This window comes from Haemaphysalis longicornis, unplaced genomic scaffold, assembly GCF_048455015.1.
Source record: "Haemaphysalis longicornis isolate Haplotype H1 unplaced genomic scaffold, Haemaphysalis longicornis Haplotype H1 scaffold_8, whole genome shotgun sequence".
In the NCBI taxonomy this organism is placed as follows: Eukaryota; Metazoa; Arthropoda; class Arachnida; order Ixodida; family Ixodidae; genus Haemaphysalis; species Haemaphysalis longicornis.
Window position 1 is genome coordinate 44,474,085 of NW_027526445.1, and position 12,413 is coordinate 44,486,497.

The following is a 12,413-nucleotide window of genomic DNA, read 5'->3' on the forward strand; positions in this document are numbered from 1 at the left end:
GAACTTTTTTTTATAAACATGATGTTTTGCGTTAATCACTTCTGTTTTTTGTCTTTTGCCTCCAGATAGTTCTGATATAATGCACCGCTCGGTGCTTTGGCGATGAACAAGCCAAGGAAACGCAAACGTCCGCGACCTCTTTTTGAGCTAGAATAGCGGAACATGTGCGCCATTGTGTATGTGCGCCTCACTCAATTATATTCACCTTCGTTGTTGGTGTTTCTAAATCAATTCGTGTTTTTTTTTTCGTCAACTATGTTAAGTTTACATTTATGAAACATTCTCCTTAAACTTTCTTCGCACATCTTCTGCAGTTGTACTTGCAGCATTGCCTTAAGAATTGATCCCTTCATCCGGCCTTCCCTCATTTGTTCTGTTCACCGCGCCAGATACATCGGCAGCTTCCCCGAAGAGTATTCGTTATGTGTGGTTTCGCTGATGTACGGGCTCAAAATGTTAGTAAACACACCCACAGCAAATAAAAGCACATATATTACACATGATCTTCGTCAATCCTTCAACAAAGTGCTAATATTAGGAGTTACAATATCGCTATTTCATTTCTATCAATCAATCCGGTCCTTTCTGTTTCAGAACAATTTCTTCCATGCAGCTTTTTAGAAATCTGACACCTGTTGGGTCTCCCACACATCCCGCTCGCCACCGGTCTATCATTCTTTCTGCGAAAGCAGCATGAATATGCCAGAGCAGTTTTTTCTGTATAATTTCTCAAGGCAGGACGCTCACTTATCAAGAAATGAGAGGGTGAGGTCATCTAGGGGGGTTGACCGCATCAGACAACACTGGCATGGTTTATGTTGCTAGTTATTTGTGCACTTCCATCCCTGCAACTTCGTGCACCACGCATAACAACTCATCATAGCAGCCTTGCTTAATAAACTCCTTGTGCGCATATTACGAATATTTTCTTTTGAAATGATAAACGCTAAAGGCTTACCTACATCCGCGTTCATAATATCCGCACGGTTCCAGCAGGGTTCATTCAGGCCTAGAAGAAGAAATGGATGATACGATGCAGTTGTTGCGCGATGGACAAATACCAAATTCCACGTGATGTGGGAGAAAGTCGTTATTTAAGAGTATGCAGAAAGCGTCTGGGAAAAAGACGGCGTGTTAAGAATCCGGGAAAACGTGTTCTACACTTTCTGGTTCAATTGCGCAAGGAACAAACGTAACACCTGAGAGATAAAGACTTATGCTTTGTATTAACCTGTAGTGTTACAGTGCACAGGTTGTAATTTAAGGTCTTTGACCTCCGTGTTAGAGCTTTTTCCCAACAGTTTCCAAACCTATGAACCTACGCCAGCGCGGAAACGAGCCGTATACGAAGCTTTCGCCAATCCACGGTACAGTTAAACCTCGGGACGATTTTTCTGGAGTTACCAAATAAAAATCAGTATAGAAGCTACCAGCCACAAACAAGCATGCAAAAACAACTCCCTACAAAAAAAAACAGTCATTCTTACGCCTTCCTCGAAGTGTGGGCAAAATAAATGGCTTACTCGTACAAAATGAAAAGACTGGCCTCTTAACAAGCAACGCAGCTGAAAGACCACTTCTCTATTTCCGTCTAAATAGCGTACTTCGACTCGTCCGCTAGAACAGGGATTACCATACAACCTTTGCGAAAATCCAATATAAACATTTTGCCTTTAACGTGGAAGAGTACAATGCCTCCCATAGCTTTGAGACAAGAAACACATTGCGAACCGCTGCTCGAGAAAAAGTGAACACATATCCCCGGACCATCTCTCCGTTTTCGCGAGCATCTCGTCTGCTCTTTCGTTCTGTTACTTTGAGTTGTCTCGGCTATACTGAAACAAAGTTACAAAAGAAGACGCAGCCCTCATCGACCAAATCACTCGTTTGTGGACCTATTGGCGATATTGGCTAATCACCACTACAAAAACTATCGCCCCTTGTATTTTTAATGCCGAAGCATCAGCCATGAGCAGTCAATCAATCGTTTTCCTTCTACTCCGGCCACTCTTCCCCGATAACTCGCCTTCCTAGCGCTTTATTCACGTGACCGGTCAACCGAGAGAGAAACGCGGTGGAAAGCGGCAACGTTGGCAAAACGTGGTGCGCGGGCGCCGCTAAATTTTCTATTGCTATATTCTAGGAACGATACCATCGCTGGCAAGAGCGGCTCTCTGTCGGCAATCATGAACAAGCCGCTCTCGAATTCAGTCATGGTCGGGTGACCTCGGGTAAGGTCGGGGCCTCACCTTACGACTTTTAGGCGGAATAGGCGTTTCAAATCAATCTCATTGTGAAGCGGGCGCTGCGTTTGGCACAGCAAAAAATACAGGAGGCGATGCTAAAACACCCCCTTGCTTATTTAACTTGACGTCACGGCAAGTTTTATCTCAAAACTTTTACGCGATACTCAAAGCTTTATCAAAGAATTTATCATTAACTCGGAAAATAGTGACGACACTCCCATACGCTCATGCCCCCTGATTAATTAACTTTTAATTTTCCCGCATAAAGGTTCGCGGACACACAAAAAGTAGGGGTGACAGCGCGTCCCTGGCGCACCAACGAACGGACTTGTATACACTTTGTGCTAATTTCTTATTAAGTATTATTTTGTGCCCGAGTGAATGTATGCCATTTTAACGCCTTCAAAAGTAGCGTTTCCTATGCCTACGTGCCTTAAAACTTGATAAAGTGTGTCATGACAGACTCTGTGAAAGGCTTTTTAAAATACTCTCTGTAGCGTTGCTACGCGCCTGAGATCCATGTCGCACCCCTCCAGTATAACAAGTACAACAGGAAGGCTGTTGTAAATCTTCCTCTCCTTCACGCCACACATTTTATGTGCGCATGCCAATGTTTTAAGACACCTTGTTGTCCTTGTGATGGTAATTTCATGAAAATCTTCTAGCGTCTGTATGTAAGGTAATTGCTCCATCTTAAAACGCGCTATGCTCCGACGTGGTTCATTACTTAGTGTCTCTAGCTGTTACTAGGCTATACTACAATTGTGTGTGTTCTGAGATGGAGAAAAGTACGGCGAGTACGGCGGTTTTAAGAGAGATTGTCGCCAACTGCGGATGTACGCTATAGCATGGGCAGAGCAGGCGCCGTGCGCTACACGCACATTCAGTGCAGGTTTCACGCGTTCCTCGACCGAGTGTATATATCGTTCAGTCTTATTCCTGGCTGCCACAATTATCACGTGCCGCCTGTTTTTTCAGCGATCACAGTCTTGTGTCCGTAACTTTAGGGAAGGGGGGAGGGTAAATCGTCAAAATACTTTTTCATGGGTGCTCCGCAAGATAAACAACTAACTGCGGCACGATGAAGCATTCCTTGTCATGGTCAACGCACGCGCAAAATAGATTTTTTGTAGGGAGCCGTCATGAACTCCGGTTTTAAGTGGGAAATCCTTAAACAGCAAGTTAAAATTGAAACGCGCAAAATATCAGGTGCCATTGAAAATGAGGAGGGTGCACGAGAAGCCTTGCTTCTGAGTAGTCTGGATGTGCTTGTAAAAAAAGAGATAAAGTCGCCTAGAACGTTTGAAGACCCCATTTGTACCCTAAAAGCGCATCTCGAGGTTGTCAACAAGGAACAATTCCACGGAGCGCTGGTAAGGGAAGAACTGGAATGTTTTCTGCAAGATGACGCACCGACCAAACGAGCTTTCATTTCTGAGCAAAGGCATGCGCGCAGAAACGCTGTAGCCGAAGTAGAAAGTGCAGAAGTCTTGTATAACGACCCGGCAAACGTTGAAAAACCTTTCCGTAGCTATTACAACAAGTTGTTTTCCTGTCATGACGTCGACCGGGCGAAATTGTAAAGAATAATTAATGCTCTTGCTGCCCTGTTTGCAGAGTGATTTTTCTGAGTACTTAGATATCCCTTTTGGTGAGGTAAGGCAACCTGTAGAAGAGTTGAGCCAGGCAAGACACATGGTCCTGATGGTCAGAGCGCAGGCTTCTATAAAAAGTTTGAGGATGATGTTAACCCAGTGCTATGCAAGGTATTCTCCGAAAGTTATCACCATGGGACGCTTGCGCTTTCCCATTCTGGTGTCCCACGCTGTTCTCATTCCGAAATCAGAGGATGAGGCTAGGTTGAATCAAATTTCAGGGTAGAGCCCCCTTAGTCTGACTAAAGTAGACTGTAACTTTTTGATGAAAGAGCTTGTCAGCCGAATGCAAACCGTCATAAAGGATATTGCGGGACGGGATCAGACATGCGGGATAAAAGGGCGGTCAATTGTCACTAACATACACACCACGCGAAGTGTTCTCGAGTGCTGTGACAGCATGCAAGGTGCCGTATCAATGATTCAGATGTATTTGGAGGAAGTGTTTGATCTACATCCCACTAGCTTTTGTTATAAGTGTTACCGCACGTCAACAATGCTACTGTTATTCTCAAAGGTGTACGCATGGCCTATAGGGGGGGCTCTACAAAGCTCACCTTGAATTAGACGCCGAGTAAATCCATGCAAGTACATCCAGGTGTGCGTCAGGGAGGCCGGCTGTCCCCCTTGCTTTTTTGTATATATATTGAAAGTTTTTGTGCAGGTATTGTTCGGAGAGGAAGCGCCAACGGCTTTCGCCTGGAGCCATGGGTGGTGCGAGTTTTAGTTAATGCTTACGATATAGCTCTTTCTTGCTGTGATAGGAGCAAAATATTGTTCATTCAAACACCCTCAAGTTGTTTTGCGAATATGGGGCCAGTGGCGTGAACCGGGAAAAATGTTTGGGTTTTTGGTATGGCCAATGGGACAAGGCTCCGGAGGTGTTCGATTGTGTCAGCTGGCCGACAACGCCAGCTAAGTACCTGGGAGTGACTTTAGAAACTTTTACCGATAGTAATCCCAAACGGTGCAGGCAGGCTGTCGGAATGCGCGAAGAGTCCGAAAAATCGAAATGCACTCGCCTTTCAATGTTTCCGAAAGATTCAGGGTGATGTGTTTTTTTATAAATAAAGTGTGGTATGTTCTGCAGGTATTGCACTATTTGCCGCAGACCACACAGGCCCTCCATCGTGTTTTTGCAGTTTTTATTTGGGAGACGACGCGGGAACAAAGCCGCACGAACACTCTTGCGGCACGTCCGCCTCGGAGGCCTTTCGCTCTCGCTTTGGTTTTTGCGGCAGGTGTTAATCGCTTTTTGTTTCTGCGTTACGCAGAACCTTTCTTCATTACTGCGTGTCATACAAAGCTGGCTAGGTCACTGCCTGATCCTGCTTTTCCGACTGCATGTTTCTCATTTGACACACCCAGAGGATATTTTCGTGGAGTGGTTCTGGTAGTCCCGCTTTTACGAGCCCGCTTCACTCAGGAATACTTGTCCAGTGTTACGCACCAAAACCTGTACAGCGATCTCGTAAATATCGTATTACCTGTGCCATTGTACAAATCAATGCACAGCACGGATATGCTGTACATTGTGCCAGGATGTTCTAAAGGGTGTCAAATTAATGGCGCAACTGCCATGGATGAAAACATTAATCTTTAAACTTCACGGTGGCGTGCTACCCGTAAAGACATGGCCGAAAGCGGAGGGGCTTTACCTTCCATGGGGTGTTTAGTGTTTTCCGTGCAAGAAACTCGAGTAGATCCAAGATTTGTTTTTAGAGTGTTTGATTGCGGTCTCCTTCTGGGACCTGTTTCAGCGCATATTAAAGATTTCCCAGCATACGCATACGTGATACAATTATTACCCATCTAGATTGATGGAGGTATCCCGTACAATCTCCTCATAATTCTGGGCCTGTACGGCATTTGGAACTTGCGTGTAGTCATACGCCATCGTGATGTTGATGCCAAACGCTCTAGGGAATATTTTTTCGGGTCCATCCGGTTTATTGAAAGATGGAGGGCGCAGCCTGAGGCCCCAGAATGGTGACCTGCGATAAAAACATTAAGAAGTATGAAGCAATTTTAGCCAGCTTTCTGCTACCCGAGTGTCGGCTAGCAGTTTTAGCAATGAACAGTGGGCGAGAGAGTTTTTGGACCCGGAGGTGACCGAACAAAATCGGAATGGAAGAGCACTAGAAAAATCCGCGAGTAGCAAAAAACAAAATTTGTTTTATTTAAACTGCACTAAAACCGTCACAAAGGGTTCCCTGCCGTAAATAACTCCTTCCTGTCAGAACGTCTGCTGCATCTCAGTGAACGTCAGGTTGTCTGCGTAAACATTGAACAACAAGGCCATAGCATTTGCAATGTCTTGTTTTGCCAGTTGCGGGCAGTCGAAAGCGTCTTCTTCGCAGTCGGAGTCGCATTGTGGCAGCACGGTCACTTCCTGCACGACCTCGTCGTCCGTTACATTCGCGCACAACAGGATGTTGCTGTCCCTTGAAGCAAACTCTCGAAATGTGACGAACGGTCAAAGTTGGTTACCCGGGCGGAAGCCAATCCCCATTCAATCCAATACAAAGCTAGTTAAGATTCAAAATAGTGCCCATTTGAGTCGCACTGTGGCTGTGCCGCAGAAAATTTGTTCCGAAAAATTGAACTTTTTGCTTTATTTTGTGTGACATAATCGTTGTTCATATACATTCTTCCTACGTGACAACCAGCCCCAGGCAGCCCAAGAGTGTTCGGCCTAACTCATGGAGATAAGAAAAGCTACGGAGAGGCCCTGACGTCACTTCTGCAGCAGCCGGAAGCGCCATATTAGTTAGCCGCCCATTCTTGCTTGTATTTTGCTCGCAAGCGCTATCTCCTTCGCCGTCACTCGCTCCACTGTTGTCTGCTTCGTCTTTGCCCGCCGACAAATGGCTACCGGCTGGGCCGCGCACGGACGTCGTGCTTCATGTGAGTCGGCCTTCGGCGCCCTTGCTAGGACGCCGTTGCAGTTTGCTTACGATGGCCGCTATAAAATTACGTCACTTCTTCACACTCCTCCCAATGACCCGGTGGCTAGAGGGCCTGTCCTGAGCTTTCTTTCGTCCCTGACCAAACTGATGCCTATGTACTATGCAAATGATTTTCTATACGGCCTTTTTCCGGCAGACGTGTTCGGGCGGTGTCCAAATCTGGGCCTTTCGGCCATGTACGGCCGCATGACCCGGGGCTAACCAACGGCCAGTCTCTGTCAGCCGGTCGATCGGCTTAAGTTCATACGGCCAGACTCCAGCCGCACGGCTTCGGCCATTAAGTAGCCATTTCATCCCATTTGATTCCTGTCCTGTAATGTACTGACTAAAACAAACAGAAAAAAATACCAGGATAAAACCCGCACTAACAAAGCTATCGCAGCTTTTAACCACTTCAAAATAAATAAAATACGCACTAGGCCAAAAAACACTTTTAGAAAAAAAGCCTATTCGAAATAATTAAAAATTAAAAAAAAATAAAAATCACTCCCCATCCAAGGGCACTACTGTCTCCATCCACACTAAAATATTCATATACATCAGACCCAACTATTAAATCTAACAACATGAGAGTGAACACGCGAAAAACGTCGAAGGATGGTATGAAATGAGAACACACTAAAAATACATGCAAAACAGTACACTAGCAATGTCATTACAGCAAGTTCTGAAACTATGCGAAATTGGTGCATCAGTGACCCTTTTCTCACCACCTGCAGATCCATGGACACAATAATCACATTAAAACGGATCAACCAAAAATAAACCAGCTAGAAGTGACACAACTAAATTCACAAATTTTAAAGAAACAGTACTCGGTCGGAAAGTAGGCACTATTGTTCACTACACTCTGCAAAGTCTTGCACATTCACCGTCATTCATTTTAAATACACTTCAGCGCTGCCTGGTCTGCGCAACTAAGTCCTGAAACTAGAGTTCACCACACACCAAACCGCACTTAGATGGCTTAGGAGCCACTATCACCCCAAATCACCGCAATTCTGTATTACACTGCACAACACATATCCCCACAGACGTCACATGACCGCGTATGACTTCGTCTCTTGATGAAGTTGGCTTCCAGAAAGACAGGCGAGACAGTCAAACTTCAGGTACAGGCCCAGCCACGTACTCAACGAGGTCTGTAAGGACTTTAATTGCAGCGTTGTTATCATGTATTGATCTAAGGTGTGGTGGTTCAAGGGGATGCTTTGTGAGCCTCGGCAATTTTTGGACGTAGGGTCTTGTTTAGACGCAGTCCAGCAAGTGATGAGCCACAGGTGAAACACTGTGTCCACAAACACACTGGCAATTGTTCTGTAATTCCAGGCGGCAAAAGTAGTGTCGAAAGCGTCCATGCCCTGTTAACAATGTGGTCAGTTTCCTCGGGGGTGGGAAACACCTCGTATGTCCAAAACACTCGGGGTCCATCGATACAGTTCTCTACTGCAGTTATTGGTCGACCAGGAATTCTGCCACTCTAAGCGACCAGCTTTTAGTGGAGGCCGAACTCACCATGGGCTTCGTGACTCTACCGTGTACATCTACACTTCTCTTTACGGCGTGAGTTGCTATGAAGCCAACAACTTCATTTCCCCAGACACCATAGTGACTGGGGACGCGGTATATATGTAATGGTAGGATCAATGCCAGAGAGCTGATGTTGTTCCTGAGGTTTGGGACGCTGATTGAAGTGGTGAGAAGGTTGTTCAGGGCCATGAGTAGGGAGACCCAGTTTGTATAAATGTGGAACGGGGAAGTGGGGGTGTTACACACGAAATACTGGATTAGTTGGTGCAGGGCTATTGTCTAGGCATAAGAAGAACTAGTGGGGGATACCAAGTGGTATCTTTGGACGGCTTGTATAGTTTCGAGGTCTGAAAAAACGACAAACGTAGGACCTTCAGACGTAGAAGTGCGGGAGCCGTCCGTATACGCATGCAGCTCCCGGTTGTGACATGATGTGAGATACATGTTGGATGCTGAAACGTTGGAAGGGAACACTGGTTCGTTGTGCTGGATGAATGGAAGATAAGTCAATGGGAAAGTCAATTTTAGAGGGGTAACTGTAAGTGTTTCAAATGTAATGGTTTGGTGCTGGTGAAACAGAAATAATGAATGAGTTTGAATATCCATGTGACTTCTCAGCGGTAGGACATTTGCAATCACTTCAAGGGTAGCAGTGCGGGTGGTGGTGTATGCTCCTGTAACGGAAAATAAAGGACATCTCATTCGAGAATGCACACGAGCCTTCAAGGTGTCGTGTTGGTGTGTATACCACCATGCAGGAGCTGCTTACGTTGCCACAGGAAGTACAACGTGTAGATAAACTTCTCGCAAGTGATCTCTGTTTATGTAAGTATGTATTCGGAAAAAATTTGTTAAGGCCGCCGTCATTTTTTTCATACGTTCTTTCAAATATTGCGTATGAGCAAGAAATTTTAGTTAACGATCAAACATGACACCTAAGCGCTGCATTCTATAAAAAGTTTAGAGTGCCTAAGTCCGGTGTTGTGTACGTTATATGCTGAGGCGTATCAGAATGGTGTGCTACCACCGTCTTTTCTTGAGTCGCACAGCATTTTTGAGATGATGACACCAAACTCCAAGCTACATCTTGGTATCGCCCAACCAGTCTCACTAATGTAGACTATAAGAGTTTAATGAAAATTCTGGCTAGTCGCTTGCAGACTGTTATTAGGGACATCGCTGGACCGCATCAAACATGCGGTATAAAGGGGCGGTCGATAGTAACGAACATTCATACTGCTCGTTGTGTTCTTGAGTGTTGCGACAGCACTCAAAGTTCTCTAGCAATGCTCCAGGTAGACCTGGAGAAGGCGTTCCATCAGGTATCATACCAGCTCCTTATAGCCGTGTTAGAGCACATAAATGTAGGGGCTGTTATTCTTCAGGGAGTGCGCATGGCGTATAGTGGGTGTTCAACTAGCCTCGTTGTGAACAAGTCGCTCAGCAAAGCAGTGCAGGTTCAACGTGGCGTACGTCAGGGTTGCCCATTGTCCCCATTGCTTTTCTGTGTATATGTAGAAGCGTTTTGTTTGAGTATTATTGGAAGCAAAACCATCATCGGCTTTCGACTACAGTCGTGTGGGGTGCGTGTGTTGGCCTATGCCGACGACGTTGCACTTTTCTTTGTTGATAAAAGCAGCATAAGCGAAGCTGTAAAGACAATAAAGGCCTTCTGTAAATACAGTGCCAGCAGTGTGAACTGGCTAAAATGTTTAGGTTTCTGGCATGACCAATGGGAAGAAGCCCCGGAGGTGCTTGAAAGCATAAGCTGGCAGATGACGTCAACCAGACGCTTAGGTGTGCTTCTCGGAAACTACGAAGACAGTGATCCCTGTTGGCGCAGACAGACAGCTGAATTGCCCGAAAAAGCTTAAAAATGGCAAGGCACTGGGCTCTCCATTTTTGCAAGAGCCTCACTCTGCAATGTGTTCTTGATAAGCAAAATATGGTACGTGCTCCAGGTGTTACACTGTTCGCGTGGGCATGTGCAGGCGTTGCACCGCGTTTTCGCCGTGTTGATTTGGGAGTCCACGCGGGAAAAAACAAGTCGAACGAACTTGTTTCGGCGCGTGCGTCGCGGGGGCCTTTCCTTGTCTCATGTGTTTTTGCGACAGGTTGTCAATCGTTTTCTCTTCCTTCGGGATGTACAAGACCCCTTTTTGCGAACTGTTTGCCAAATGAAGTTGTCTGTGGTGTTACCAGATTTTGTTATAGCGTCAGCACGTTTCCCTGTCTTGACAATGAAGGGATACTTCCGCGAAGTTGTTCAAGCGACCAAGTGTTTGCGTGCCCGCTTCACGATGGAATACCTATCTAGCGTTACCCGGGAAAAATTGTATAATGATCTCGTTGACTCTGTACTTCCAGTTCCACTGTACCGGTCAATGTACCATGCAGGACCAGGCGAGGATGTGCTTAAACGCGTGAAATCTATGGCGGTACCGCCATGGGTTAAAACATTCTTTTTTAAGCTCCACGTGGGTGTCCTACCAGTCAAAACGTGGCAACAAGAGAAAGGACTGTACGTTCCGTGGGGGGTTGGCGGTTATCCGTGCAAAAAGCCGGAGACAGTAGAACACGTGTTTTTATAATGTTGGGATGGGGTCTTTTTTGGGACGTGCTTCAGAAGACTTTAAAGAAAGATTTCCCTCTAGACGCCTATGGAATCAGGTTTATACCCATCGAGAATGACGGCGGGTTGCCGTGCGGTGTGGTAATGGTTTTGGCTCTGCACGGCATTTGGAAATCTCGCATGGCTAAACGCCACCGCGATGTTGATGCTAAGCGTTCCAAGGAATACTTTGGAGAAACTGTATGTTTGATTGTAGAGTTTGGGAAGACTAATCCTGACCCCCCGGAATGGCTTCCAGTAATGGAGTCGCTGACAAACCTAAAGCAGTTTTAGCCATTTCCTGCTAGCATAAGACTGTTAGCAGTTTTATCAGTGTATGTTACAGCTTTGTGTACCTGTTTTCCTTGCTTTGTGTGCTTGTTCTCTGTCGAGAGCATGGCAATAAAGAAAAAAAAGGTGCTTGTGGTGTAGTGGTTATCACATCCGCCTAACACGCGGAAGGTCCCAGGTTAGATCCCTGGCAGGCACAGCTTTTTATTTTCTTCCCCGGGTAGTGGGATTCAAAATGCCCTGCGAATATTCACAGTAAATCGTGAGTGTGTGTAAGCTTAAGGGGACAAACTTTTTCGACATGGCTGTACATCTTGAAAACTTTGGAATTTAGCCAACAAACTGATCCAGTACTTACGACGGGAGGTCAAAAAGAACCTGAGACATACATTACTGCTGTAGGTATATACAGCAGATAGCTTTGAAACTTGCTTAACATATTTTTCGCTCACTTGTAGAGTCGGTGGCTTCGGAGCTCTGGAGCGCTGCGCTAGCCCGGTGCCCTTGACATTAGCGCTGCACCTTCAAGTGACGACGCGGCTCTGTTGCCTGCTCGCTCGTTGGTTACTGAAGAGCTCCACGTTGCAGACGCAAGACGCCTTGCCAGTGTAGACGGGAATGAAGGAGCTGCGGCTCAAGGGGGAGGTACCCTGGGCGTTGGCATCCAGCCGGTCATTCCCGAACCCCTTGTTCCTTGTTACACCCGCGCGGCTTGAAGACGCTGCTTCCTTCTCAAAGAATACGGCACAGAAAAGGACAGGAGGAGGACATGGCTCGGCCTTGAGGTCTCCTGAACATTCGCGACCAGCAGAGAACTCACCGATTACCCCGCTCTTCCTGCCTCTGACTTGCCACCTCGCTTCCTCTTCCCTTCTTCCTCTTCCTTCTCCCGCGCGTGATACTCCTTCGCCACGGCCGAGCGCTTCTTCTTTCTCACTTCTACGCGCTGCCACAAGTGCCTGCTCACATGTGTCCTCATCAGGAGAAGTGTTTTTGGGAAAACACACTTCCGGTGAAGCATTCACTTGATGGCCACAGTGGTCGATCGTCGTACTCGATTTGTACACACTCACTGCACCGTCAATCATTAAAATCACCGCTAAAAGTTCAC

The 12,413-nt window shown here is 46.3% G+C and overlaps 1 non-coding gene across 1 annotated transcript; it reads left to right on the plus strand.

Moving 5' to 3' along the window:
- The first annotated feature begins 11,428 nt into the window (after positions 1 to 11,428).
- Positions 11,429 to 11,501, plus strand: Trnav-aac (transfer RNA valine (anticodon AAC)). The gene has a single exon. It is a non-coding gene; the product is annotated as a tRNA-Val (tRNA).
- The last annotated feature ends 912 nt before the right edge of the window (positions 11,502 to 12,413 follow it).